We start from the raw sequence: 26627 nt of genomic DNA, 5'->3' as shown, positions 1-26627 counted from the left end.
ATGGCTGGGTGGGGATGTTGGCAGTGGGGACACAGCGGAGGGAGAAGAAGTGGTGGTGGTGGGGGGGGTGCATGTGGAACCAAAACCTGAACTTCAACCACATCTCTCACGCTTCTCAGCTCTGCTTGGTGCCTCAAGGGACTGACTATTTTCAGGTTGCATTTCCCAGGCTCCCAGAATCAGGTGGCTTCCAGCTGAGTTCAGCCAGTAGAAGGCACTTGATACAGATGGGAGGGAGGGAGGAAGAGAGGAGCCATGTTATTTCTCCTTCACCTTCTTCACCTTGGGGGTCTCTCCAGTAGCAGCTGCCTATCTTCCTGGACTCCAGATCCTACTAGACAAGTGTGCTGTGGTTCCAGCTTCTGTTTGGTGGCCCCAGCCCTTGGGTTCTGATAGTCCTCTCTCCTCCTTTGTCCCTGCAGCCTACAGGCAGTAGCTGCATCTTGCTGTTGCTGTCTTCTGATTTGCCTCATTATCTCCTGTCTGACTTCTCAGCTCTTCCATCACCTGAGTAATTCCCGGTACTAAAATCACTCTGTTTTAGATACTCAAATGTGACTTTCATTATTTTTGGTTGGACATTGACTGATACAGAGAGATTTGTCTTAATAAAGCTAGGTGAGCATTTTCTTTGTGTCAATTTTTGTTTCCCCTTATCAGCAGAAGACACAGCATAATAAATATGAGCTCATCACTCTAAGGCTACACAGTTGTGAAAATGTGTATGCTTTTATTTTTTCTCACACCAGAGTTTTATGAAGCAAAACACCAAAAGGTCTTTTCAAAGTAAAGGGCCTTTAAGAGTAAAGAAGTTTAAGAAGAAAAAAGAAAAAGAAGTAAAGATGGCTAAGTCTCTTGTTTTCTCCTCTTTCTTTTGAAATCAAAGTGTTTTCACTCTGTGTTTTGAATATGAATCAAACTTTCTTTTCTATCTCCAGCCCTTGGTTTGGAAGGAGAGAGAGAGAGAGGGTGAGGGAGAGAGAAATCAGCCCAGCAGGCAGCAAACCTAGTGTGCAAACATTATTTGTGAACACTGTGTGCTTGGGTGAGCTGGAATTATTCAGCCGAGAAGACGTGAACCCTCCTCCACTTATTTGGGCTTTGGGATCTGACCTCATTTGGGAGCTGAAATGCAAGGGAGAGAAAGAAGAAAGGGGAAGGAGGGGGACAAAGGAGAGGGGAGTGGGAGATAGAGCACATTCTCCCTTGGCGATGGGAAGTTATTCCTTCGTCAGGAAAGCGGTTCATTTTTGAAGGCCAGATGCCTTCTTCATACTCAGGTGTGAAGTTGGCTTAGGAAGTGAGTTTAGCTTGCCTGTGTGCTTTTACAAATGTGTTGGCTGCTCAGCAAATTCAGTACAGAAACATTTTAGGTAAGCAGAAGAGAAAATTATATTTTAAAAAGTTGATTTAGCAGAAGGTCAGAGTACAGAATCAAGAATGAAAAAAGGATATTCTATGTTGTGGGCTTTAAAAAAGTGTGTGTGTGTGTGTGTATGTGTGTGTGACGCACACTAATTTAGACCAGCTGGGGTGATCTCACAGGGACCCCATGAGCCAGAGCTGTCATTTCTCTATGGAGAGCACATCTCCCCTGGAAGTGTGTACTCAGGTGCAGTTGAAGGGTCTGAGGTCATGGCTGTGGCCCTGGCCAAGATCCTCCCAGGCTTCAGCCTCTGCTTCATCTAGAGAGCATTAGTCGAAAGCCATCCTTCAGAAGTCAGAGCCAGACCATGAGTCCAATGCGCAGGAGGACAGCATGAATTAGCCTTGGAGACCAGTGGGCCTTGTTAATCCAGACATCGTCTTTCTTCTTGGAGAAGTTGGATGTCTCTTTTCTCTCTTCCTTCTTCCCTGGTCTTTGAGAGCTCGAGTGGTAAATTTCTCTGAGGTAAGTTATGAGGAACTTCTTCAAAGGAGCAGAGATAAGACAAACATTTCCTTGGACTACTCCTCCACCTCATTCTGCTTTTCCAAAGCTCTGGTGGGCCCTGGATTCACCCAGAATCCAGGGTATTGTGCTTCCTAAAAAGGCCAAGAAGACCTGCTTATGTTGGAAGTAAGGATAGGAAGAGAAAAGATAGTAAAGGAAGAAGGATTTCTTAAAGGGGTGCATTATAGGCTCCTACACCTGCAAGGGACTAGAAAGGTCATCTTAGTTGGTTCGCTACATTTATTCAAACAGTATTTATCTTCTTGAGTTTACCAGGGGGCTGTATGCCCTATAAGAGCTGTGCTTTGTTTCTTCTGTTTACTGCTGTATCCCAGGTTGAGCTTGGGAGATGGGAGAAGAGGTCTGGAGTCACCCCAAGATTCCAACAATACAATGAGCAAATGTAAAAAAGTACTTGTTATTTTCAAACGGCTCACACATACTGTTTAAAAAGGATTGTGTTGTCTCTATTTAGAGAATGGTGGAAAAGTAAGGGAAAACTTACTGAACACCTACTATGGATAACTCTTGGACTTTCATCCAAGGGATTTTCACAGAGACAGAGAATCAGAGCTATCGTTTTCTGGGGCCACAGTGACCACTGAAGACTTGAAGAACTCGGCAGCTCAACAAGAATCAGAGGGCGTAAAGCATTTTTTATGAACTTTGTGCCTGTTTGTGAAAAGGCACCTTAAATTAGTAAAGTGGACTGGGTGGGGACCATGGCAAAATGAATAGCACATGTCCAATCTAGAGGGGAGGAAAGGGTCTTCTTTGTATTAGACGTTGGCTCCAGGAGAAGTGTACATCCAGTGAGGCCAGATCTTGAGGTGTTTCAAGACAAGACAGAAAGTTGGTATTTATGTAAAATATCCTGATTTGATATGCTGGTGACCAATTAAAACAATTAATACAGTTGACAAAATAAAACATGCTTGCAGATAGGGTCCTTCTTGCCAATTTTTTGTCTCTACACTAATGAAATTCAGGCTGCCCCATAACAGTCTACTCTGTCATAGAAATTCTTTTCTGCCATTAAAAAACATTGTTTTCCATGGAATTTAAGAAGGATTTTCATGAGTTTGGGGGCAGAAAAACTAGTGACACAAAGTAATGCTGAGGGTCCTTTTTATTTCTTGTGGCTTATGGTTGTCATTCCAATTCCCTGAGAGCCCTAACTTCTGAATCCTGCATAGTATGTGTCACTCTGCTGGGCATAGAGAGGACACACACTAAGTATATGTTAATGAAATAAATGTGGATTTCCTCTAAGTCTAACTAAATGGGGAACTGGAAGATTTAGGGTTGGTGAAAATGATCTAATCATTAGTAGTCAAAGATTTCTGTCTTCCTTGTCTCCAGTTCTCTGAAGCTTGCATTAGATATCTATGGCTGGGTAACAAATTACTTCAAAACCTAGGTGCTTTAAAGAACAAACGTTTGTAATCTTACACTTTCTGTGGATCAGGAATCCAGGTACCTCTTAGCTGGGTACCTCTTCCTTAAGCTCTCTCATAGGCTGCAAACCAGGTTTTGGCTGGGGCTGTGGTCTCATCTGAAACATAGACCCCAAACTCACTCACATGGTTGCTGCAGGACTCAAGTTCCTCATAGACCTTTGGACTGAGGGTTCTTTGTTTCCTTTTGATCAGGGGTCTCCTTCAGTTCTTTGCAATGTGGGCTTCTCCATAAGGCAGCTCCTAAAAGGGGAATTGGTTTCCATTAGAACAAATAAGCAAGGGAGAAGGTAAAGAAGTACAAGACAGAAGCCAAAGTCTTTCCCTTAACCTAATCTCAGAAGTCATATCCCATCACTTTTTTCCATATTCTATTTATTGAAGGAGACTCACTAGATCCACCTCACACATGAAGGAAGGGAATTCTGCAAGTCACAGGACTGTCATAGCAACAGAACCACGAGGATTTGTACCTTGATCCTTTCTTCCTGCTTATTTCTTAGCCTTTCTTTCTAACCTAGAATTGCTATGGGGTCCTGGGAGTTTTCATACAAACTCTTTCCAAAAAATTCTAGGAATTGTAAGTATTTTTTTCCTTTTCATTCAACTCAATTCCATTAAAAAAAAAAGATCAGAGAGACAAATAAATTTTAGAATTTAAAATTTAGAATTTTGTATCTGGTGTCCAGATCAGATGATCTTTGGTCCTGTAGTGACTGAGCGCCTGAGAAGTGGAAGACAATGTTGTTACAGTGTTTTCTCTGTTATATCTTAGGCATTGGCTAGTGCAATGGGCAAACCTAAGTAAAGCTGGGATCAGAACTCCAGGTAGAATCTTCATTGGAGAAACTCAATATATCTGAACAGAGTGTAAGGCCAGGAGTCTGTGTCAAGAGATAAACATTTATGAATCTGATGTTATTCCAAAAGGCAAGCGAGTAGGAGCACCATTGGCTGAAGTGGACACCAATACTCATATCCAGACAGTCTTTTCAGGCAGGAATGATACCTTGATTACTGGAGGTTCAAGGGACAGGCCATCAGTAAGAATAGGCAGAAAGCTGGCTTTGGATGGCCTGGCAGGGACTGAATTAGAGGTCAGGGACAGGGCATCCCAGATGCTAATGAGACTGGGCTTCAAGGAAGTTTCCCTGGGGAGACTGGGAAACAAGCCTGGATCTCAATCACTGAAGATGAATACACAAGACAGAGAAGCAGCTTAGGAGAAAACTAGGGCTTATGACAGAGGTTTGGTCAAGAAATAGGTAAGAACCTGATTATTGGGGAAGAAGGTAGCCCCAGTCAAGTTGGACCAGTAGCAAGACAACAGTGTAGACAAAAAGCTGACCACTGCCAGAAACCAAGATTGGTCTCAGAGTTTGGCATGGGACTGAGACTACTGGTTGAGATCAGGCAGTCTCACTTGCCAGAGGGGAGAGTAATGCAGGAACCCAGAGCCAGGAGAGACATTAAACCCTGGCGACCTTGTGACCAATTGCACTCAATGCCCTCTGATACCTCATGGGAAAATCAGACAAATGCTATTCTGAGAGGCAATTAGCTTTCATGATTTCCTTCCCCAGTCGAACATCAGCATGAAATTGGAGGCTTGGCTTCCAAGCTCCCATCTGCCTCTGTTCCCTTTCCCTCTTGTAAGGCAGGGTGAGAAAAAGGACACAACAGGACAGAGTGAGGGGGGTGGGATGGGGGAGTGGGTGTGATATACACGGTCGGTCTTCTCTACCTCTTCACAAGCTACTCTTCCAGCTCTGGAATATTCTTCCCCTTTCTGCCAAGCCACACTCTCCACAGGATGCAAACATTTAACTCTGCTTTTGGCTTTTCCAGAAATCATCCCAAATCTTCTCTTTTCCTCATTCTCCCTTACCTCTTCCACACCACCCACGGCCCCCCCATCAACATCTGGCTTTTACTCATGATGTTTCTAATTATGCAAGTTAATTCATTTCCTTTCATATTTTCCCAACCTGCCTGTATTTTCCTACCCTGTCCCTCACTACCATGGATGGAATACTCCCCCTGGACAGGGTCATGGTTTTTCCTTCTTAAGCAAACCTCCAGTGCCTACGCTGGGCTCAGCCCACAGTTAATTCTCCAATAACACAGTTTAATGGGCTCCCTGGTTGAAGGGGAAAAAACCAAAAAACAAACTGCCTTTCTGGAACTCTTTGATCTGCTTGATTTGCATTAAATTTCTGGGCACAGTAATTTCTTCAAATTTGCAGCATGTACTGTCCCCTTACACTCCTATAATACTTGTGCTTTATCACAGCAACGGAATTAGGAGTGGCTTGAGGATAGGGGTTAGAACACAAATGTTTTCTACTGCTCGTAGAAATCAGCACAGTATGGGCACACCCTAATTGCTAAAGAAGCCCTTGCTGAATGAAATGGAATTTTCCTGAAGTGAATGCCTGTGCCTATCTTTAGGACTGGACTTTCATGATAAAAGAGTCAGGAGATTTGGCTGAATTTTCCACTATTTAACTCGCTATGTTGAGGTCATGTAGAAACAACCTTTAAGAACATAATGATCTTTTAACAAGTCCATCTCTGAAGTCAGGGTTTGTCACTAGACTGTGGGCAGACCACTGCTTTACATTATATACTTTCCTCTGTTCTTTCCAGGGTGAGGGAAGATTTTGGGGGGACAGTCTGACTCTGGTTATCTACAAAGTTGAATTATGAAACTGGCCCTTTTGAACTATACCTCTTGCAAATAAACTGATTTTTCCTAGAATGAATTGAAATGACTGAAGAATGCCAAAGCAACCAGGGATATTTTCTCATGCAGGTCAGGGATGCTTGGAGAACACCTCACACTAGTCCTCAAGATCTTTCCTGAGATCCTCTAAGGTACTGCTGATCTGACAATGGGCAGGAGGTGGGGAGTGAACATGAGGAGGTCTTGATATATCTGAATGCACTTGGCTCTAGCATGAAGCTCACACTCCAGCTTTGTGGATTGAACAGATTATGTGTTTTGGGGAAGTGGAGGCACTGAGAGTCACCAGAAATCCCATCCCTGGCTTCTGTCCCACCTGAGTGCCTTACCCTTTCATCTGAGCAAGACATCAAGTCCTGCTGTTTGAGTTAGCTCTGCCCTGCTCCATGATTTCTGTTCTTTGTCTCTGTCCTCCGACGTGTGGGCTCATTTCCGTCCTTGGAGCACTATTGTTTTTTTGGCTTGAACAGTCATCCTGAGAAAACCTCAGTAATAGGGCCTTTGTATCATTATTTACTTTTCTAATGATATATGTCTTTCCTCTCCCCAAGGCTTGAAGACATCTAGTTCCAATTGAAGTAACTGCATGGGGAAAAACAAGAGCAACAACAACAAACAGCTTCACTCTTCTGGATGGAAACATGCAGTTGTACCAAGAGAGGTAAGGAAAAAGTGGCTCATATTTGGAGAAAGAAGTTGGAATAAGGGAGTGAGAGCAGACGGGCTACTTTGGTATCTGACGCAAGGGATATGAGAAAGTAGCCCAGTGTGTTAGTTGGAAAAGTAAGACTGTGAGGCCAGGCCCAGGAAAGGCCTTGGCATGGAGTCCCAAAGGTCTGGACTGGCTGAGATCCTCTTCTGGGACTTTTGATTTACTGTCCCATCCCCACTTCTATAACGTTATGCTTTATCACAGCAACTGAATCCCAATACTTCCGGGATTCTTGAGGTGGTAGTAGCTGCTCTTGGAACTTGCCCTGCCCTGCCATCCCAGAGACAGGCTGGGAGTTTAAGAAACTGGCTTTGGTGATGAACCTGGGTTCCAGCCCTTCTTACTGTGAACTTGATTCAAGGGTTGATATATATTCCCAATCACGATGGCATTAGGCAGGATGATGCAGAGAGAGTCCAAGTGGGTGACTCAGTGGAAACTTTACCCATAACAATGATGGAAACCCCAAGGTGTGCTGCATACAGGTGGCCCTATTCAGAGTTCTAAGATCTGCCATGGAAAAAGCTCTGTTACATTCCATAGAGGACACCTGTTATTCTTACCGCCCAGCAATCATCTCCCTACTTTTACTGGTACATCACCCTTATTTTCCTTTGAGAAACTATCCCTCTTCCGTTCTGGTTATGTGAAGTACAGGTAAGGCCATACAATTCATATCTGGCCAATCAGCTCATCCCATGATTCTGGCTGTACTAATTATCTCAGGGATAGTAAAAGTACACAGATTTGTTGATAGCAAATTTGGCCTTCGAGTTTTGATCATGGGGATAAAAAGATTCCTGATGATATTGTTTGAGCACTTGGGTCAAGCCATGCCTGAACTTTTCAATTACATGACTCAGTGAATGTCCTTATTCATTTAAGTCAGTTTGAGTTGCGTTTCTGTCTCTTGTAACTGAAAGAGTGACATGTGTTCATATTAAATACCAGCCAATGATATAGTCTATTCCCTTTTCCAGGCCGGTTCTCCTTCTTTCACATAGTACTGAACAGATGGTAAGTTCTCCATACCTGTTAGATGCATACAAGAGCCAATGAACAAGAAGTAGAAGACATGGCAGCTAATGTCTGGACTATAATTTTCTTCGTTCCACTGACTTTATGTGGCTGTGGTCTAGGAAGTGGAATCCAGGTCCTTTTAAGCCCCAATTTAATTGTGGCTCCTGAGGGAGAGTTTCAGGTCTTAACCTATCTCCAGTGGGCTTAAGGGAGGGTGGGTGGTCCCTGTAAGCCCTCTGTGGGAATACCCTTTGAGTATTGGTTTCAGAATGTACAGCCAAACAGGCAATTGGATTAAAGAGGGCCAATAGTTTTCTCTGAAGTCTACTGAAGACACCAGATAGAAGCACCTCATGCCAAAACATTTTTTACTATCATCTTTCAGAGGCTAAGTTGACACCACAACTGATGATCCCCAGGCTGAAAGGAATGGGTAGCCTGGCTGTGATTTTTGGATACGTGGCACACTTCAAGATTACTGTGTTGTTCAAATTAACCTGTTGGAATGCACCTTTCCTCGACGACATTTCCTTGAACTCCGAATGAGAGCAGTGCAGGAGGATCCCCAACTTAAGGACTGGCTGTATTTCAAAGGTCATCTCTAAGTCTGAATGTTTCCACAAGATAAAAAATTCCAAGATATTCTTAAGTCCAATATTATAAATAGTTATTAGTTTCGTAGATAATGCATTGCTTCTCGATGAAGCCTTCTCTGATTATTTTAATCAAGAGTAACTTTTTTCCTCTTGTATGTCACACAAATGTTATGAGGTTTTAAAAATTTTATTTCTTAATTTAAAAAGTCTTCTACTCAAGTAATTGTACTATCTGAGAGTGTTTAGCTTATTTATGTGATTATATGTTAACAAATGGAAGCAGAGGCTACAAGTTGCACATTGTTCTATTTCTCAACATTGTTTTCAGTGTCCCACATAGTAGGTGCTTAATAAATGTTTATTCAATAGATACCCAATGTTCCACCATTTACATCTCATCTTTTACCCTCTTGTGGAAAACATGGTTCCTGGGTTCCACTTTGTGGTTTGGAAATGAATTTCCGCTCTTCAATCTAAGCAGTTCATGCCCAACTTTCATCCAATGAATAATTACTGGGTATTTTTCTAAGTATCATGTACTATTCTAGGACCTGGGGACCCAAAAGTGAATAAGAGATATGTGGTCCTTGCTTTCAAAGAGGTTGTAATTTCAAATCACGGAACAGTGGACCACAGGCTCATGTCTCTCCTGCTCCAATTAAACTGATCCCTAGGGTAAAAGGACTTGCACAAGTGTTCACAGTGAGTGAAGGAAGATACTCTCAGGAGTTCTTCTCTCATTTCATCATCGTTGGCTCTCAGCCAAGCTTCACCCTTCCCTGAAAGGTTCTCCAACCTTCCTCAGAGCCTCCATTAGGTCTTCGTCAAGACTCACGTAAGCTACCTGTTTTCCTTGTTTACCTAATTTCTCATTTATTTGTGAATATTCACTCCTAACCTTTCTAAATAGAAAGTCATTGTTAATTTTGCCCCCTAGGAAGCCGACGCAGTGAGTACGCTCCAGGGGGGAAGTTAGGACATGTCAGTCAGGATCCCAGAAGCTCTATAGTCTGGGTGGACCTATGATGTTTCCTCAAAGGAGTGGCTATTAAGACTGCCTCACCTCAGCCAGGCATGAGGCTGACCTTACAAGCAACCTCAGATCTCCTCTGGGCCTAGAATTCTGACGAACATCATTGACAAATAGGGCCTGGCTCCATTTGCATTTTCCTGAGACTCTCTCCTCCTTTTTACCACAATGTTGTCCTCACCTCACCAATAGCCAATTGTTTCCTGAACCTACTCAGCAACGCTACTGGGTTGAATGGTGTTCCCCCCAATTTCATGTCTACCCAGAACCTGGGATTGTGACCTTATTTGGAAATAAGGCTTTTGCAGATATAATCAAGTTAAGATGAGGTCATACTGGATTAGGTTGGGCCCTCATCCAATGACTGATGTCCTGATAAGAAGAGGGAAATTTGGAACCAGAAGCACACAGAGGGAAGAAGCCAGAGATTGGAGTCATGCTGCCACAGTCAAGGAACACCACGGATTGCCAGCAAATACCAGAAGCTGGGAAGAAGCAAGGAAAGATCCTCCCTTAGAGCCTTCAGAGAGAGCATGGCCCTGATAAAACCTTAATTTTTAACTTCTAGCTTCCAGGACTGTGATAGAATAAATTTCTGTTGTTTTAAGCCACTTAGTTTGTGGTAATGTGTTATGGCAACCCTAGAAAACTAATACAGCAACCAATCACTAATTTCCCCAAAACTCTAGCACAGGAGAAATAGACAATGGGAATCAGAGGGCATTTGACTTCTTTCTAGCTGACCTTCTTCATCTGCTCCTCGATTTCTGCTATGCATTAAACTGATGGTAGAGAATGAGTTTTAGGATTTTAGGAGCATTTTAGAATTGTCTATCATCTGAAAGGTCATGGGCTATTGGTACTTTGGAACTCTTAGGAGTCAGGCTGAAATTGTTAATTATATAAATAAATAAATAGATAAATATTTTATTTTATATATATAAAATATATATGTATATACACACACACACACACACACACACACACACACATATACATACATATATATATGCATACATAATCGCCTAATGTCTGTTTCTCTGGAGAATCCTGACTAATAAATTATATATATATATGTGTGTGTGTGTGTGTGTGTGTGTGTGTGTCTGTGTGTGTGTGTATAATTATATATATATGGCAGAGATTTATTATAAGGACTCGGCTCATGTGATTTTGGAGGCTAAGCAGGCGCAAAATCTGCAGTAGGCAAGCTGGAGACCCAGGAGTGCTGACGGTTTAGTTCCAGTCCAAGTCTGAAGGCCTGAGAACCAGGAGAGCTGATGGTATATATTCTAGTCTGAAAGCTGGCAAGTTCAAGACCCAGAAGAGCCAAGGTTTCAGTACTGGTCTGAAGGCTGGAAAAGACCAATGGGCCAGCTGAAGAAAGCAGGAGTAGTTCCCTCTCACTCAGCCTTTCTTTTCTATTCAGGTCTTCATCTGATTGGATGAGACCCACCCACATTAGGGAGGGCAATCTGCTTTGTTCTGTCTCCAATTCAAGAGTTAATGTCATCTGGAAACATCCTCACAGACTTACTCAGAATGATGTTTGGCCAAGTGTCTGAGCACCCACCAGTGGTCTAATCGAGCTGACAGATAAAATTAACCATCACAGCAACATATATATACAAGATCAGATCCATGTTGACTTTGGGTGACTATCCTCAAAAACATATGATTATCTTAATCAGGACAAAGGGTCAAAAACATAACTTTCCTCAGTGCCTTAGCCGGGGATCCCTGGGAAGTGTGAGACAAATACTTGTGTACAGGGAGTTTCTTTGAGAGTGTTATCCTAGGGAGCAGGAGAACAGGGCAGGGAAGTGAAATGTGGAAGGATAAAAAGCAATTCCAGCATGTGTTAAGGAGTTGGCCACCACTACAGGTCACTGGTGCTTGGTGCTACTGAGACATTTGGTAGAATCTTGTACAATATGTCTCAGAAGGACCTTCTAGGGGACAAAATAGAGAAGAGTTATTTCAACTCCCATTCCTTTTTGGTCAAAGGCAGTCCTGCATGCATTAACTTTCCTGCTCTTCCAGCATGCCTATGCTCCAGGGAAACACAGGTTTGTCATTGCCCCACCCCCGCAGTGCCAGAACAGCATGTGAAAGGCAGGTAGCACAGGGCTGAGACAACCGTGTCCACACAAAGGCTTTATGTTGCTGATGAGCATAGCAAAGGCTGGAGGAAGAGGTGGGGTCAAGTAGGGGATTTGGAATGGTGTGCCGCAAGTGCCTAATATACCTGGGGACAGTGTGGTAAACCTGTGCCATTTTGTGTGGCTTCCTTTCTATTTTTGGTAAGAATGTCATCTTATAAGGCCAAGCCTACCTCTTGTTACAGCAGCTGAAAGTGTCAACACCCTAGAAACTAAGTAGGCTGGGAAAACAAAAGAGAACATCTGGGCCCATGTGCAGATGTCAGAAGGAGGACCTACCCCAGGCCTAGATGTAACAAATAAGAAATGCCAAGATACTGTTCTGATGTCAGAAATACTGATACAAACAGGTCTCAGGTAGAACAGGGAAGAAAATCACTCTTCTCCCCTGGGTGTCCTGCTCAGTTGCTTCATTTTCTGTTGTTTCCTGATAGGGTTTCTCTGTACAGCCCCATGTACAGGACTGCCTGGCTTAGGTCTAGAACCCAGCACTACATTCCCTCTGTAGCTCTTAGCACTCGTTCCTGATACAAAGCTTCTGATTGGCCCATCTATTATTTTGAGTCAGGCTACAAGTCTCTCTTTAGCTCATGGATGGACTGCCCTTGGGTCAAATGTCCATTCTAGCCCAGTCGGTTATATTTGGGAATGGGGTCAGAAGGCATTCCCATTCTAGAGAATAGAGGCTAAGAATAGAGATTCCCTCAGAAGAGAGGGTACAGAGACAAAACAGAATATTCAAGTAAAGTATTTGTAGCTGAATATTGTGGTGTGGACTGGGAGTCAAGAGACTTGAGTTCAAGATCTGCTTTTGTCACATGCCTCTGTGAACCTAGGGCAATGAGGTTAAGTTCCCAATCTTCAAATCCTTCACATAAAAAAAAAAAAAAAAAAATACGGGACATGGGTCTGCAAATCTCTAAAACCCCTTCCAACTCTAGGATCTGCAGGACTCACCTAGAACCAAACTCGTCTCCTCACGGTGGAGGCAGAGCTGTGTTGTCACAATCTTGGCCTCTTTTAGGGAAGAGGGATTATCAGAAGCCTGGCACAGGTCCAGAGAAACCATCTTTCTCCAGGAGAGCTCCTTAGTAAAAATCTGTCAGAATCTCCTCATCCACTTCTCCAGGACTCAGAAGACCTCACTCTTTTCTTCTTTCTTCCTCCTTAGAGGCATAAACAAGATGCAGAGAGCTCTGTTATTAGTAATTCAGGAAGACTTCAGGATGTTCCAGCTTAAATCCAGGTGTCCTCAGCTTTTAAACTCATTCTGAAGAAAATGGACATATTTGCTCTTTTTAACAGTTGCTACCATTTTGGCCATCCGTGAAGGTAAATTCATAGAAGGGAAGCCTCTTGAAAGAGGTGGGAGCCATGGCATTGGTGAGAAAACCTGACATTGAAGAAATCATTATCACTGTGTTCAGACTGTATGTTTAACTACTCCTTAATTATTTCAACTTGGAATGGGCCCTTCTCGCATTCTGCTATTGCTGAAGAAAGTCTTGATGAGGTCGTAAGACTCAACAAAACATTTTTCATGAGAAATTCTCTCCTTTAGGTAACAGCAGCATAGAAGTCATCTTGCTTCACTGTCTGACCTCAATAAGAACAGCACACCTCTCAGCTTAAAAGCAGGAGTTGATCCTTTTCCCAGGAAAGATATTCCCATGGTCACTTGAGTCTAGCATCTAAGTCACGTAACCCCATCACACAGAAGGCCATAACTTTGTTTTGTCATTGATTCAGGTCATATCTTCTTTTTCTGATCTTTCATAAGGTGGAGGGACCATTTATTATGCTCTTTACAAAAATGCTTAAGGCTAGAATCACAGTGTGCTCTGGTTTCTAAGCCAGGGCTACCTACATGTGCAGCTACAGGGGTCAAGTTGTCTCTCAATCATCCCTGCTATTCCTAAAACTGTTCTTTAAGTTTCTTAGGTACTTCATGACAAGGAATTGAGTGAATGAAAATTGCTCTTCTAGAAACCCGACCATTAGGGAGGGAGCTTAATTTACCGCATCTACTGTTAGCTCCAAGTGGTGCACGCTCCCTCCCACTAATAATTCCAGGAGGTCCAGCTGGCCCCACAAAGGTCTGCATGGACAATGGACACTTCCTTCAAGGGTCCGTTGTCTGCTGAGTTCCTGTCTCCAGGGACTTTCTGGGAAAAGGTCATCACAAGTCACAGGGGTCTCTGTGAATTGTACCACCCACACAAGGTCTCAAGTTGTCCTTGACTTTCCCACCATAAGTTCTAAAATAAGAGGAAAAGCTACCAGGAAATAGGTCTGATGAGCTGTCTGACTAAGCAGAGGGGCAGAAATTGGTGGTGAGGAGATAGAGGGCAATAAGCATTGTCTCTGTTTCTGCTCCACCCTGCTGTTCTGGCTGAATGGACAATCTCTTCCCCGGCAAAGTATAAGACTTGGGAGGATCTTGAAGATCAAGTTCATCTTCAAGTTCATTTTACTAATATGACTCTGAAGGCTCCCAAAATTTGTGTTCATGGCAGATCCTTGAACACAAATGGCAGCTTGCAGTTCAGGTCCAACTCAGGTATAAAATTCTATTACATCACACTGCCCTCTGTACCATGACACCTGCTCCCAAAGGAGAAGGAAGATTGGACACACAAAGCAACTCCAGGAAGACTCTTTCTAGCTGTTGACTCTTTGTTGACAATGATCAGCCTGAAGCTTTTTTCTCAACATGCACTGTTATATGTTTGTAGGTCCACAAGACTAAGCCCAAGTTTGGGAGTCATTTCCTCAGCTCTTTCTACCATCCTCCCTTCCTCCACCTTGATCATCTTTTTCCAGGCATTGGTCTATTCCAGTGTGGAGGGAAATGAATCTTGGTGGTAGGGGCATTGGAGTTGTGTATGCAGGGCTCTAGGACAATTTTGCCCATTTCACATTTCTGCTAAACATAGAACATAATTTTCATTCTAATTTGTACCCTCCCTTTCCTATCTACCCCACCTTTGTTAGTGCCAAGGAATTGATCTGATGACACCTCATCTCTTTTTGTTTTCTCTTGTAACATGGACCTTATCCCCAAGGAAAGACTTAAGTAGCCTTTCCTTTTCCAAACCATGCCAAAGAGAGCAAAGAGAGACTAGCAAGTATAAGAGGGAAACTTTAATGAAAAATGGGATAGAATTGGAGATAGTGTCTACTGCAATTTCATGCTCTACTGATGAAGAAACTGAGACCCTGAGATGTCATCCAAATTCTGGTATAATTAGCAGAGCTTAATAGTTCTCTTTGTACACAGAATGAAGTATTTTAGAGGTAAAGAGGCTATTTGTTTCTAGCACAGGCTGAGAAGAGGAGGTGGAATATTAGGCGGCCACTTTCATATTTTGAAAAATTCTAAATGTCTCTTCCATTTTCTCTGACATCATACTTTCGAGTTATTTTTTATATCACAAACATGCTATAGTGAAAACCAGGTGGATAATACCAAGAAAGTGAAAAGTTATCATTCTTAAGGCTCTTTAGTTTGAAAATATAGTGTAATTATTATTATTACTATTTTATTTTTTTGGTGGAGGCATGGTGAGGGCTAGCCTAAGAGTTACCATGTGAACACATTGTTCCCAGTTGAGATAGGACCATTAATTTCTTTGACATGTCAACATCACTCTGAAAAGAAGGTATTAGTCCATGGGGCTGGCACTGCTATCAAAAAGAAGGTCCTGAAGCCCCTGATTGGCTTAGTCAAGATTTTCCCAGTTGGCATTTGGGCATCTTTCTAGCTCTGGGTGACTCACCAGTGTTTAACACCTAATTTGGCCACCTGTCTGAAGTGAATATGCCTGACTTGAAGCGGAAAGTCAATATATTATTTTACCTGCAGAAATGTAAGTACCAAGCAGGCCAATATTTCTGGCTTGGCATAACCAGGACATATTTAATAATAGTTAATGATGTGAGCAGCTCTTTTCTAGACATTACAGGGAATGCAAAGACATATAAGGCATGGTGTGTTACAAAAAGAGCTGGACATTCAGTAGCGCAGATGAAGAGGTTAAAAGCACAAGAGTTGAATGGTAATTATGGTAACATAGTCATTTGAAGAATGACACAAGAAAATAGAAAATAAAGGAGACATTGCAGGGAACTGTAGGGGCTAGATGGTTCATGGAGAAAGTGAGGTTTTGGCCGGGTCTTTGAAAATAAGTAGACCACTGATAAATGCAGTTGCAGGGAATAAGAGGAGTGAGAGGTGGAGGGGAAAGTAATTGCTCTGCCATGTAAGACTGAGCTGGATGAATACAATGGTTTGATCCTTATTAAGGAAGCTGAAAATTTCATCTTCCATCCCTGCAGAGCTAGAGCCTTATCTGAAGAATTGAGAGGGAAATACATCAGCCTGCAGGCTCAATCACCATCCACTGTGAGGTTAAAACAAAAACCCTTCCCTAGGCAAACCAATGCTATGATAAAAACAGGGCCATCACTCTGGCCCCCTATCCTTCTGACCTCTTTTTTGGCTTTCCAGAAATTTAGGAACTCACTCAAATTGGGAAGTTTGGAGACCTGTGCCTGCTGGCTGGTCTGGCACAGACAGGCAAGGAAGGATGCTACCTAGAATGCAAGGTAGAGTGGGCTGGTCCATTGGGGGCACTGGGTGCTTCTCAACAAACTGTAAATGAATGAAAGAGGCTCCAAAAAGTCTCTAGTAAAGATGGATGGGGGAAGGGTCTTGGACAATGAGTGTCATTAATCCTTCATCTTTTTCTCTAAGGCCAGGGTCAGCAGCCCAAATAAACATGGTGACCCGCAGAGATGGTCCCGCAGCTAAATGGCTCTCAGCGGCTTGACTCAAAGTCACCTGGACAGGCCTGATGGAAATGCAGGACAACCCAGCCCTTCCCTAATGGGTTTTCCAGAGTCAATCCATCATTCTTCCCAGAGAAGGGGAGAATGAAAAATAGATCAGGTGCCACAGGACTGTGACCTGTGTTTCCTTGGAAATGGAAGCAGGTGAAGGAGAGAATGATAGAGTTGGGGGCCCTGGGGGATGCAGGCAACAACACATTCCCGGGTTCAAATGAGAAGGCTGAGATACCGGCCTGGAGGAAACCTGGCACTGACTGCCTCCAGGCAGGGCTCTTTCTGGGCACTGGGCAAGGCCCGTGGCTTTGGGAGCTGCCCTGGGCTGGCAGTGGTGCCAGGGCTCTATTCACCCTGTAAAATGTATTAATTAGTAAGTGGTTTTGGCCCAGAGAAGGTTGCCGTGGCTTTGGATGTGTATAGCAGAAAAGAGGCAAGTCCATCTACAGGCACCTCTAAGAAATTTCAAGCTCCTGTATGCTGAGAACAGCTTCCACTAGAGAGAAAGTGAGACCCTGGCAAAGTTGGATGGAGAAAATTCAGATGGCCATGCAAAGTAATACAAGTCCACCCATGCAGGACAGTAAAAACACCAATACCAGCTGAACAGAATCTGTGCTGCAGATAAGTAAGTTCATGGGAACAAAATGCAAAGCAAAACAAAAAACCCTGCAAAGGGGGCTTCTCTGATCTTCTTCTGCTCTCTGCTTCCACTCTCTTTTATAAAATGGCTGCAGAAAACATTTTGGTCTGGTTTAGCCGTGGCTTGTCAGAGCTAGAAGACACCATCAAGACCTTCAGTCTCACTTTAACTGTCAGAGGGCAAGCTGAGGTCCAGAGAGCAGGATGGACTTTTCCTAGACCCTGTAACTGGCTAATGGCAGAGCTGGGAGAGGTGGGGTGTGGAAATAAGTCTTCATTCCCATCCCTGGATTCTTTTACCCACCTCACATTGGTACAATAAATATGTTCAAATTTACCTGCCCAACCGTGCAAACACAGTGGTTTCCAGAATAAGTAGGGCAGGATCTCAAGAACTACTGGTCTGAATGTGTTCCTGAACCTCAGGGCTGGGCAGACTCCAGCTGGGCACCCCTCCAGCCCCTCTCTCTGGGTTCCTCCTGGGTCTTGCCATTGACATTTTTCAGAACATCTGCCTTAAACTTGTCTTCCCCTCAGAAGAGGCAACTTCCCTGGCATTCAGGCCTACCTAAATCAGTCCAATTCAAGGACATAGATCCTGCTGAAAACTCTGGCGGCATCTTTATGAGTAGAGAGTAAAGGTTAAGGGAGAGGCAGGGAATTAAGTTATAAAGAAGGAAAAAAGAGGAGAGGAGAGAAACAAAGAGAAGAATGCAAGGCAATTCACATTCACTGTACACCAGGCCCAGATGTATAGATATTTCATTTACTCCTCAAAATAATCCTATTGTCATGTGCATGATTACAGTTGTAGTTGTATAATTTACAGAAAAGCTCACAGCCAGAAAATGGCAAAGAAGGACTTACAACCAGAGGTGATGGCTTTCTGGGTCTAGTGCTTTTCGCAATAACAAGGAGGAGAGGAAGGCAGACACTTTGGAGCTAGGACTAAGGCAAGAGAGGACCATAGGAGAGAGGAGTGGGGCTTTGGGGCACCTGGGCTCTGAGACTGACCTCTACGTCCTTCCTTCATGTGTGGTATGGATGTTGTCACATGTCTACTATGACCCTGACTCTGTTCTAGGCATGAGGGTTACTGTAGAGACTGAGAGTGATGCTGATGGTGGGAGAAGTCCATCAATATAGTGGCCTGAGTTAAAGAAATAAGAACTTCAAGTCAGGGTAGTGCTGTGAAGAAAACAAAACAGGGCAGCGTGCCACAGAGAGAGCCTGGGAAAGGGTGTGGGATCACGTTTGGAAAGGTTGTTGGGAGGGACCCCTGGGAAGGTGACATTTGACCCAACATTTGAGTCATCAGAGTTACTGGACATGTGATGTTGCATCAGAGAATTTCCTTGGAAATGGAACAGCACTGTAGCCTGACCCTATTTGGGGGCCATGCAACCTATCCTGGCTGATGAACTTGGGCAGAGGCATACTAGGTTGGGTGGGGAGTGAGATGGGTCTTCCACAGGTGTGGGCAAAAGGGGAGCCTGGTCTGCGGAGAATTAAAAATCAGTCATCAGTTCTAACACCGGGGATGATAAGGTATTCCTCCCACCACCTGCCCCATGGAGGAGTGGAGAAGGGGCCACTTGCCTTCAGGGGCAGCCCAGGGAGCAGGAGCTGGTACCTGGGGCTGCTTTAGAACCTTGGAAAGGGAAAATTACTTAGGAATCTCCCACCCCTTTTTATACCGGGAGGGAAGATTCACTCAAGGCCAGTGAGCCCTAAGGACCCTCGGGAATTGCCTCCACAATGCTGACCAGCTTCTAGACGAAGGCAGGCCACAGAACTGGTCCCTTGGGCCCATGGCTGAGGCCCACCTGCCCATGCTTCCTTCTCAGCATAACTGCTGTGAGAGGAATTTCCCATTCATGAGAGGAAGTCTATTTCTCTTTTCAGACGTCAGTGTAACCGACGTGTGTTAAAGGTCCCTTGCATCAGTTCTCTTAAATAGCAATTAAGCACTTGTCTGAGCAAACCAGAGGCATCCGGAGCACAGGCTTCCCTCAAACCTTGGGACCTGGGAGAGGCTGTGAAAAGAAGAAGAACAAGGAGGGGGTTGAGGGGAGGGGCCGCGGCTTCAGGAAACTGAGCAGAACTCCCTGAACCGTGAAAGCAGAAGTGTCAGCAGACAGAGGGGGCCATACCATGAATGCCTCAGTGAGGTGGCCGAATACCAGACTTTGCCCATCACCTGCAGTCAGGTTGTCCCTCCCTCTGTGGGCCTTGCCCTCCCCTCTCTCCCTCTCATTCTGTTTCTCTTTCCTCCTCATTCCCTCTCCCTCTCCTTCCTCTCTCATCTTCACTCTCCCCCAGATCCTGTTCTACCAGTTCTCTCTGGCATTATCCTCTGGAAGGGTCCTGATCCGGAGGGGTCTGACTACCTGGATTTAAATGTCAACTCCACCACTTTCTTAGCTCTTGGTCTTAGAATAATTTCCTGAGCTGCAGTTTTTCTCATCTGAAAATGAAGAAAATCATGCCCAGCTCAGGGTATTGAGTTTGTTGGGAGGAATCAAACAGATAACATTTACAAACTGTGAACCACAGTGCGGCCATCCACAATCAATGCTTGTTGATGATAGCCCCTTTCCTAATGAGGCTCAGGGAAGTGTAGCACAGCCTTCGAAACCCAATAAGCATTCAGTGCAGCTTCACCAAATTCCCATGAGGGAGCTCGGGATCTTGTCTCCATTTTCTGGATGAGGAAACTGAGGCTCAAAGACGTTAAGCACCCTGGACAGGTACTTTATATAAAGTCTATTTTTAAATAAATAAATTCCACCTATGATATCACCAGCTAAGGTGCTTAGGGAGATGTCTACGCATTAGGCTCTATTCTGCTTCCCTGATTTCTTCCCCCAGACACCATTTTCCACATATCCAACATTACAGCATTTCAATTACAACCCCAAGTTATGGTAACCTAAGATCAGCCTCTTCCAACTCCTGTGTAATTCTTGAAGAAGCTAAAAAACTCAGGTTTCTCACTGGTAAGAAAACTCAGGAAGTGAGCTGACTTCTCACGCGCCCCTCTGTCCCGGCCTCCTCTTCTCCAGGCTGACCCAGCTGACACCTCCGTCTTTCTCAGAGACTCTTCTTGGACAATCCTTTCATCCTCTTTACGGTTTCTGACCCAATTTTACTTATTTTTTTTAAAATTTAAAATCTTGATTAAATCTTGCAATTGTTTATATTGTTGCACAACCAAAGCGTTAGTCACAATTTAGGGAGCTGATTTCATGTAACTGAATTCTATGGTGTTTATTACCGTTAAGTACCTTCTTCCAGAAATTGGAGAGACGCTCCATTCGCCACGACACACACATCCTCCACCCTGTTCTCTTCCTGTGTAGCCCAAACCACAATTTGTAACTGAGTGTTTATTTTGTGTTTAATGTTTATCTCTTCTCCCATGCTCTAAGGCACTATGAGGGCAGGGATCACATCTGTTTTGTTTCCGCCAGCATTTGTTGTATACCCAGCATCTTATACTCAATAACTCAATCGTCTGAACTCTGGCTGCACATTAAATCATCAGAGGAGTTAACAAGTAAACAAACAAGAAACTTACTGATGCTTGTCCAGACCTTCTGAACCAATCAGTCTGGGAGGCACCTGGGCATCTGTAATTTTAAAGGTCCTGTAAGTGATTCTTGCTCAAGTAGAGCCACTGGTTCTAGGCACGGTGACTTGCTGCTCTGTACATTTTGTCTACCTGTCTCCTCTCCCCGGCACCAGTTTCTGTTCCCGCGTTGTTGGCTCTGCCCAATCCCTCATGCGCCCGCTTTGGCCTGACACGTTCCTGAACCCACCCTAACACATTCCTCCTTTGCTTTAAACCGCTGTTTACGGCTGCCTACCTCCAAGATGCAGCTCGCGATGAAAACTGTGCAGACTCTGGGTCTCCTGTGTAATTCCGAGCCTGGCCCACCTCCTTAAAATTCTTTTATATTATTTTCCACAAACATGTGCTTCTGTTGACAGTTTCATAAGTGCGACTGATCTTGAGTTCCTTGACCTTTGCTGTGGTCCAGAGGCTAAGGTGGCAGGAACGGCTTCCATTCCCACAGTTTGAAATGTGTAACTTGAAAGTGGGACAAGAGGAGACTCTGGTCAAACCTCAGAAACTAGAGATGGGAGAGCGGGCGGGCAGAGTGGGTGTCTGGATCTGGCCTATTACAGATGATGTGCCAGAGGAGGCCGAGAAAAGGGTGGACAAGAAAAGGGTCTTCATTGCCCTTTTCTGGCTTTGAGGATTTAAATCCAGCCTATGGAAGATCAGACTTTCAGCCTACCACCCAGGAAGATACATCCGATCTACAGGGTGGATGCTATGGGGGCAAACTCAGCTCAGTGAAAGGAAATACCCTATTGTCAGAGCCGTCCTGTAGGCCAGTGAGGGTTTCCCAGAACCAACCATTTGCAAACCAGTCTCTTGGTTTGTGCCATATTTCTGCACCACCTGTGCTATTATCTACCTAATATTTTATATTTATCTAGTATTTTCTTTAAAGCAACTTTAAACCAATCTGCTTTGTTTTATTTATTCTTGTCTTTAAAAAATACCTATGGAATCGTAGGTTAGATGTGTAAGTGACTGATACATACATACGTATAAGGTAATATACACATATATGTTTTTTCTAAATGTATGGAAGGTGATACTCCAGTATAGATACTGGTGGACTTTGATGGGAAATATGGTGGCCTTCTTTACTCCCCTCGTGAACCTGGGCCAGTGTGATAAGGTCAGATGAATCACTGATTTCTAGCTTGGGGACATTCCTCAGCATCCCCGAGCTTCAATTTTCTCAAACACTGTATTCATCTCATGGGCTCTTGAGAGGATGAAAGGAATGAATACACATGTAGCAGGTATCGGTTATTAGCCATGCCACTCAGAGCCCTTGCTATTCCTCACTTTCTAGCTCAGATTAGGAGAAGGGTGAGGGGGTTCCTGCAGGGGGAGAATACATTTCTGGAGCTGGGTCTGGTGGGAGTACAGAGGGTCGAGAGCAGAGATTACAAACCAGCCTCCCATCTTCCGCTCTCGGTTATACTTCATTTGGCTTTAACTGTACTTTTAAAATCTCGGGATGTGAATGTATGCCTGTGGTCTGGGTACGCACCTTCCTCCTCACTGCCCTCCCTTTTCCTACTGTCTTTACGGGGGTTGCATCCTTCCTGGACACCCAGCCCTCATGATGTGTGAGTGTGCTTGTGGGATGTTTCTGTGTGTGGTGAGTGTGTGCACAGTCTCTGTGTGGTATGTGTGTGTGTATGTGGTATGTGTGGTCTGTGTGTATGGTGTGTGTGTGTGCTCTGTGGTGTTTTTGTATATGTGTGTGTGCATGGTAGGTGCGTATGGTATGTGTGTGTAGTGTATGCGGTGTTTAGTGTATGCGGTGTGCTGTGTTTGTAGCAACTCTGGGGGCAAAATCCCCTGAAGACACAGTTTCGGCCACTTCTGGGGCCTCTGGCCTCCCTTAGTCCGAAGCTCTTCCCAGCCCGTCCTCCTCCGCTTCTCCCACCTCCACCCCCAGGACTGCTCCTCTTTCTGCTTTCAGCCCCAAACCAAGATTCGCTTTCACAGGCCCTTTATGTCGCTGGAGCAGTGCCTCTCCTGGAGCCCGGCCCTCCCTCCTTTTCTGAAGGCCCTCAACCCCTGGACAGGGTGTCAGAATTTCACTGTGATCTGTTGTTCCCTGGAACCAGAATCACTTAATCTCATCAAGGGGAAAGTCAGAAAGTGTGCTGTTTACCTAATAATAATAATTAGCTCTGAGGAGCTGCATCTACACACACAATTGTTTAACCCAAATACAAGACCATTTCGCTGGGGGTCCCCCAGACAGGAAACATGCTTTAGGGCATCAGCAGGGCCAGGCATGGGGAGCGATTTGCCAGGGTTTCACTTGGGGTTAATAATTCCTCCACCACCATGACCAGGGGTGCTGGCTAACCTCAGGTTTCGATCCAGATGTTCTCCAAACTAGACCCCCATTTGTCACTTTCCCTCCCTGAGCTCTATGAGTTTGTGTTGCTGTTTCTGTGTTTTCCAAACAACTTATTCATGAACTATATGTACTTTTCCCCATGAAATGCCAATAGAACTGTGAGGACAAAGTGAAGAAGATTCCTCCCGTTTGGATTCTGGGCTGTAAACCAGGTTTCTGTAGAGGCCAGTCATTTAGGGGCAATTAAGTGTGTGTGTTTAGAACGTGCGCCTTAGCTAGAATGATTGATTAACATAACTCCTGGACTTCATGGTGTCTGGGGGAAAGCTGAAGTCAAAAAATGTTCCACACACAAATGCCCAGTACTTCGGGGCTACAAATAGTTTAAAGACTTTCATTACAGCTTTTGTGAACTTCCAGCCTGGGGTCTCTGGCTTGTGACCATGGAAGAACCATTGGGGATGGCCCTGGGAGAAATTCAGCTGAAAGGACAAGGGCTCAAGGGAGCTTTCCTGTATCTGTCAGGAATCAGAGGCTCACTTGCTCATTAACTCCTTGGAAAGCACTTTGGGGAAGGATTAAGAGTCAGGTACTACAATGGCAACCATATTGTAATATATAAATTATCAAATCAACATGTTGTATACCTTAAACTTACACAATGTTACATGTCAGATATTTTTCAATTATAAAAAAATGTAAAAAAATGTCAGGTGCCCTGTGAATACATAGTCTTGGATCTCACTGGAGAAGATGTGGAATGCGGGAGATGTCACTCAAAAATCTGGATTTCTGGCTTCTTTTTAAAAGTCCTGAAAGTCAAGCCCCCCTGGTCCACATTCCCACTCACACCCCTAGTAAGATTCCCCCTCCAGCCAGGCATGGACCTGTGATTTGCCTTGGCTCCCACCCTCCCTCCCATCCCTGCTGTGGCTGGCTCCTCTCCTGGGAGACTGAGGTCCTACCAGATGAAGCTGATGGGACATCCCCCCCCCAGGATGAGAGAGTGATGGAAAGTTGTGAGTATCAGAGGCTGAGCGGGGGTGGGGGGGGGGTGTTGATGCCCCAGGAATGAAAGTCAGATGTTAAGAAACCACTTCCTGCAGCCAGAATTGTGACAGCCTGTGACGGAGGCTAAAGGAAAACTACTGAGGGCTCCATCCCTAAAGAAACTTCAGAAAGCGGAGGCCAGCTGTCTGACACGGTCTCAGGGAGGTCTTGCCCCGAGGCAAGAATAATTCCTCCCAGTTCCTTTCAGCCATAGGGTTCTTATTCTAAGAGAAATGTTGAGACAGGCAGATGAGAATTTGCTCTGATTTCTTTAAGAAGTAAGCTGCTAAATAATCCTTGGTCCCTACACATTCTTCCCTTTTGTGCTCAGCTAAAAAAAAAAGACTTGATTTTTTTCTTCCAGAAAGTGCAGTTAGTATCACACTGTGAGGGGGAAGAGAAGACTAGAGGATGAAGATGGGGCAGAGGAGAAACCATGAGCAGGATACTCTCAGGGAATGAAACCAAGCAGCAAGAAAGGTAGGCGTCTTTGCGGAGAAAGCTCTCTCGGACAAAGCAAGTTTTGTGTCAATGCCAGTGAACGCTGCATATTCATTGAAAAAAATATGACTTAATTAATCTAGGGAAGGAGTATGGACTGACCTGGCCACCAACTCATTCAAAATAAGACTGTACTACGTTTTATGGGAGAGCTGCTAATGTCCAGGTGGAAGGGAGATAGTGAGGGAGACAGGTCAGGCATTACACGGATGAAGATGCTTGAGGGTTCCACAGTGGGGTGGCCTCCATGACTTGTGGAAGAAACCAAGAGATATTTGGGGCAGCCTCCCAGCATGTGGACTGGAGCACAATGTCAGTGTAAGGACTTCCATTTTTTTTTTTTTTTTTGGAACGAGACCAGGCTTTGAAAATATAAGAAAAAGAAAAGAGAAGGAAGCAGAACATAAGAATGTCCGTGGGAGCTGGTGAAAACAGAGCGTGGCGCTGAGGCAGGACTGAGATGGAGAGCATTTGCCCCAGGGCAACTGTCTCCACGTTCTCACCTGAGATATTTGTAACTATCTCAAGTAGTTGCAACCAGATACTGTGGTCTATATATACTTTTCTTGTGATTTTTTTTTCCTTCTTAGCTTAAAGGAATGCACTCAGAGTGATGCAGATAAACTGATAAGCAGAGTAAGCACTTGCTAAGGGTCACCGAGTAGAAATAGAGACGGGGGGAGCCTAGAGAGAGGTGGCTGACGTTTCAGCCTTCGTTATATGATTTTCAGGTCAGATCCTTCTAGGTCTTCCTGTAAGGCTGGTGCCTCCTGGGCTGGCAGGGGCAGATGAACCAGACTCATCAGTAAGAAGGGGCACCTCAATGTGGGGAGGATGGCACAGCCAGGGCAAGAGAGGCCCTGGGTACTTCCCAGGAGGCAGGGAAGGTATCATTCATTTTTAAGTCCATTTAGTCTATGGTTGAAAGGGGGGCCCAGAGATTTGAACTAATATGTCTAATTCACGTGGCTACTTGAGGCCAGGGCAAATGCAGCCTTTTCGTTTGAGGAGAAGGTGTTCTCTGAGCCTAACACAAGTGATCTTCCATATTGAGAAATGCACTGAAAACCATCCTTCTGAAGTTTGAGGTCCTGGAAGGGTCAAGAGCTGAGAAAGTCCTAAGGACTGTGGGTGCTGCAGCCCCTTTTTCTAAGGACAAAGGCCAGAACTTGAAAACTTTCTGGACTTGGGACAGGACCACACAGAGGCCGAGGGTTCAAGGCTAGGAGCTTTTGACTTTTAACTCTCCGTAGGCTGACGTATGGGTGGGGTGGAGGTCTGAGGCCCCTCTCAGCTCACAGAGGCAGTGGTTCTAGACTTCTCACCCTCTCCAAGCCAGCAACACTGTGTGTCCTGGGAACGCAAGAGTCACTCTTGTAGGACTGGAAAAGAAGACACCTGTCTTTTTCTGGCACGATCTTTAATAAATAGACTCAGGAAATTGGGTATAAGTCAGAGTGCTGGTTCTATGAGCTATGTGACCTCAGGCAGGGGACTAGCATCTTGGAGCTCAATTTCATCAGACACACAAAGAAGGTGGGTTGAATGATGTCTAAGCAACCTTCTGACCACAGTATTTTATGATTCTGTGTTCTGTGACCCCTGTCTTCCTTGGGAGGCTCTTCAATCATTCTTTTCATTACTATTGCCTTTGTTCATATTAATAATTGCTTTTTATTATTACTCCTCAGTCTGCTTGACTGATTGGAGCACAAGGACAATCAGTCCTTATGACAAGGACAGCATCCAGGCATGGTTTAAGCAGTCATGGTTGAAACAGAAATTCTGCAAGAGCTGAAGTGGCAGTCATTAATGCTTCCACCCTCCAGGGCTCATCCAGCAGACTTTTTCTCCTGGGTAGGGCAGGAGTCTGGGGTGATCCCAGGTTGCATGAGGGAGGCATGACTTTGTCATTTGGGGAAAAAGGGTCCAGTGTCCTGTTTTTGCTCAGGGGAGATGGCAGCTCT

The 26627-nt window shown here is 44.5% G+C and overlaps 1 long non-coding RNA gene across 2 annotated transcripts; it reads right to left on the bottom strand.

The window, feature by feature from the left end:
* Positions 1 to 849: 849 nt before the first annotated feature.
* Positions 850 to 20512, bottom strand: LOC137764746 (uncharacterized). Of its 2 annotated transcripts, XR_011074054.1 has the most exons (4): positions 20431 to 20512; positions 12614 to 12822; positions 3517 to 3633; positions 850 to 2025 (listed from the first exon to the last, which is right to left on the bottom strand). It is a non-coding gene; the product is annotated as an uncharacterized lncRNA (long non-coding RNA). The 2 variants fall into 2 exon arrangements; XR_011074053.1 differs by lacking the exon at positions 850 to 2025 and having other exon boundaries at positions 3090 to 3633.
* Between the last annotated feature and the right edge of the window lie 6115 nt (positions 20513 to 26627).

Source organism: Eschrichtius robustus, chromosome 5 (assembly GCF_028021215.1).
Source record: "Eschrichtius robustus isolate mEscRob2 chromosome 5, mEscRob2.pri, whole genome shotgun sequence".
NCBI classification, from domain to species: Eukaryota; Metazoa; Chordata; class Mammalia; order Artiodactyla; family Eschrichtiidae; genus Eschrichtius; species Eschrichtius robustus.
The sequence above is the reverse complement of the archived record's forward strand: the minus strand, read 5'-3'. Positions and strand labels throughout refer to the sequence as shown.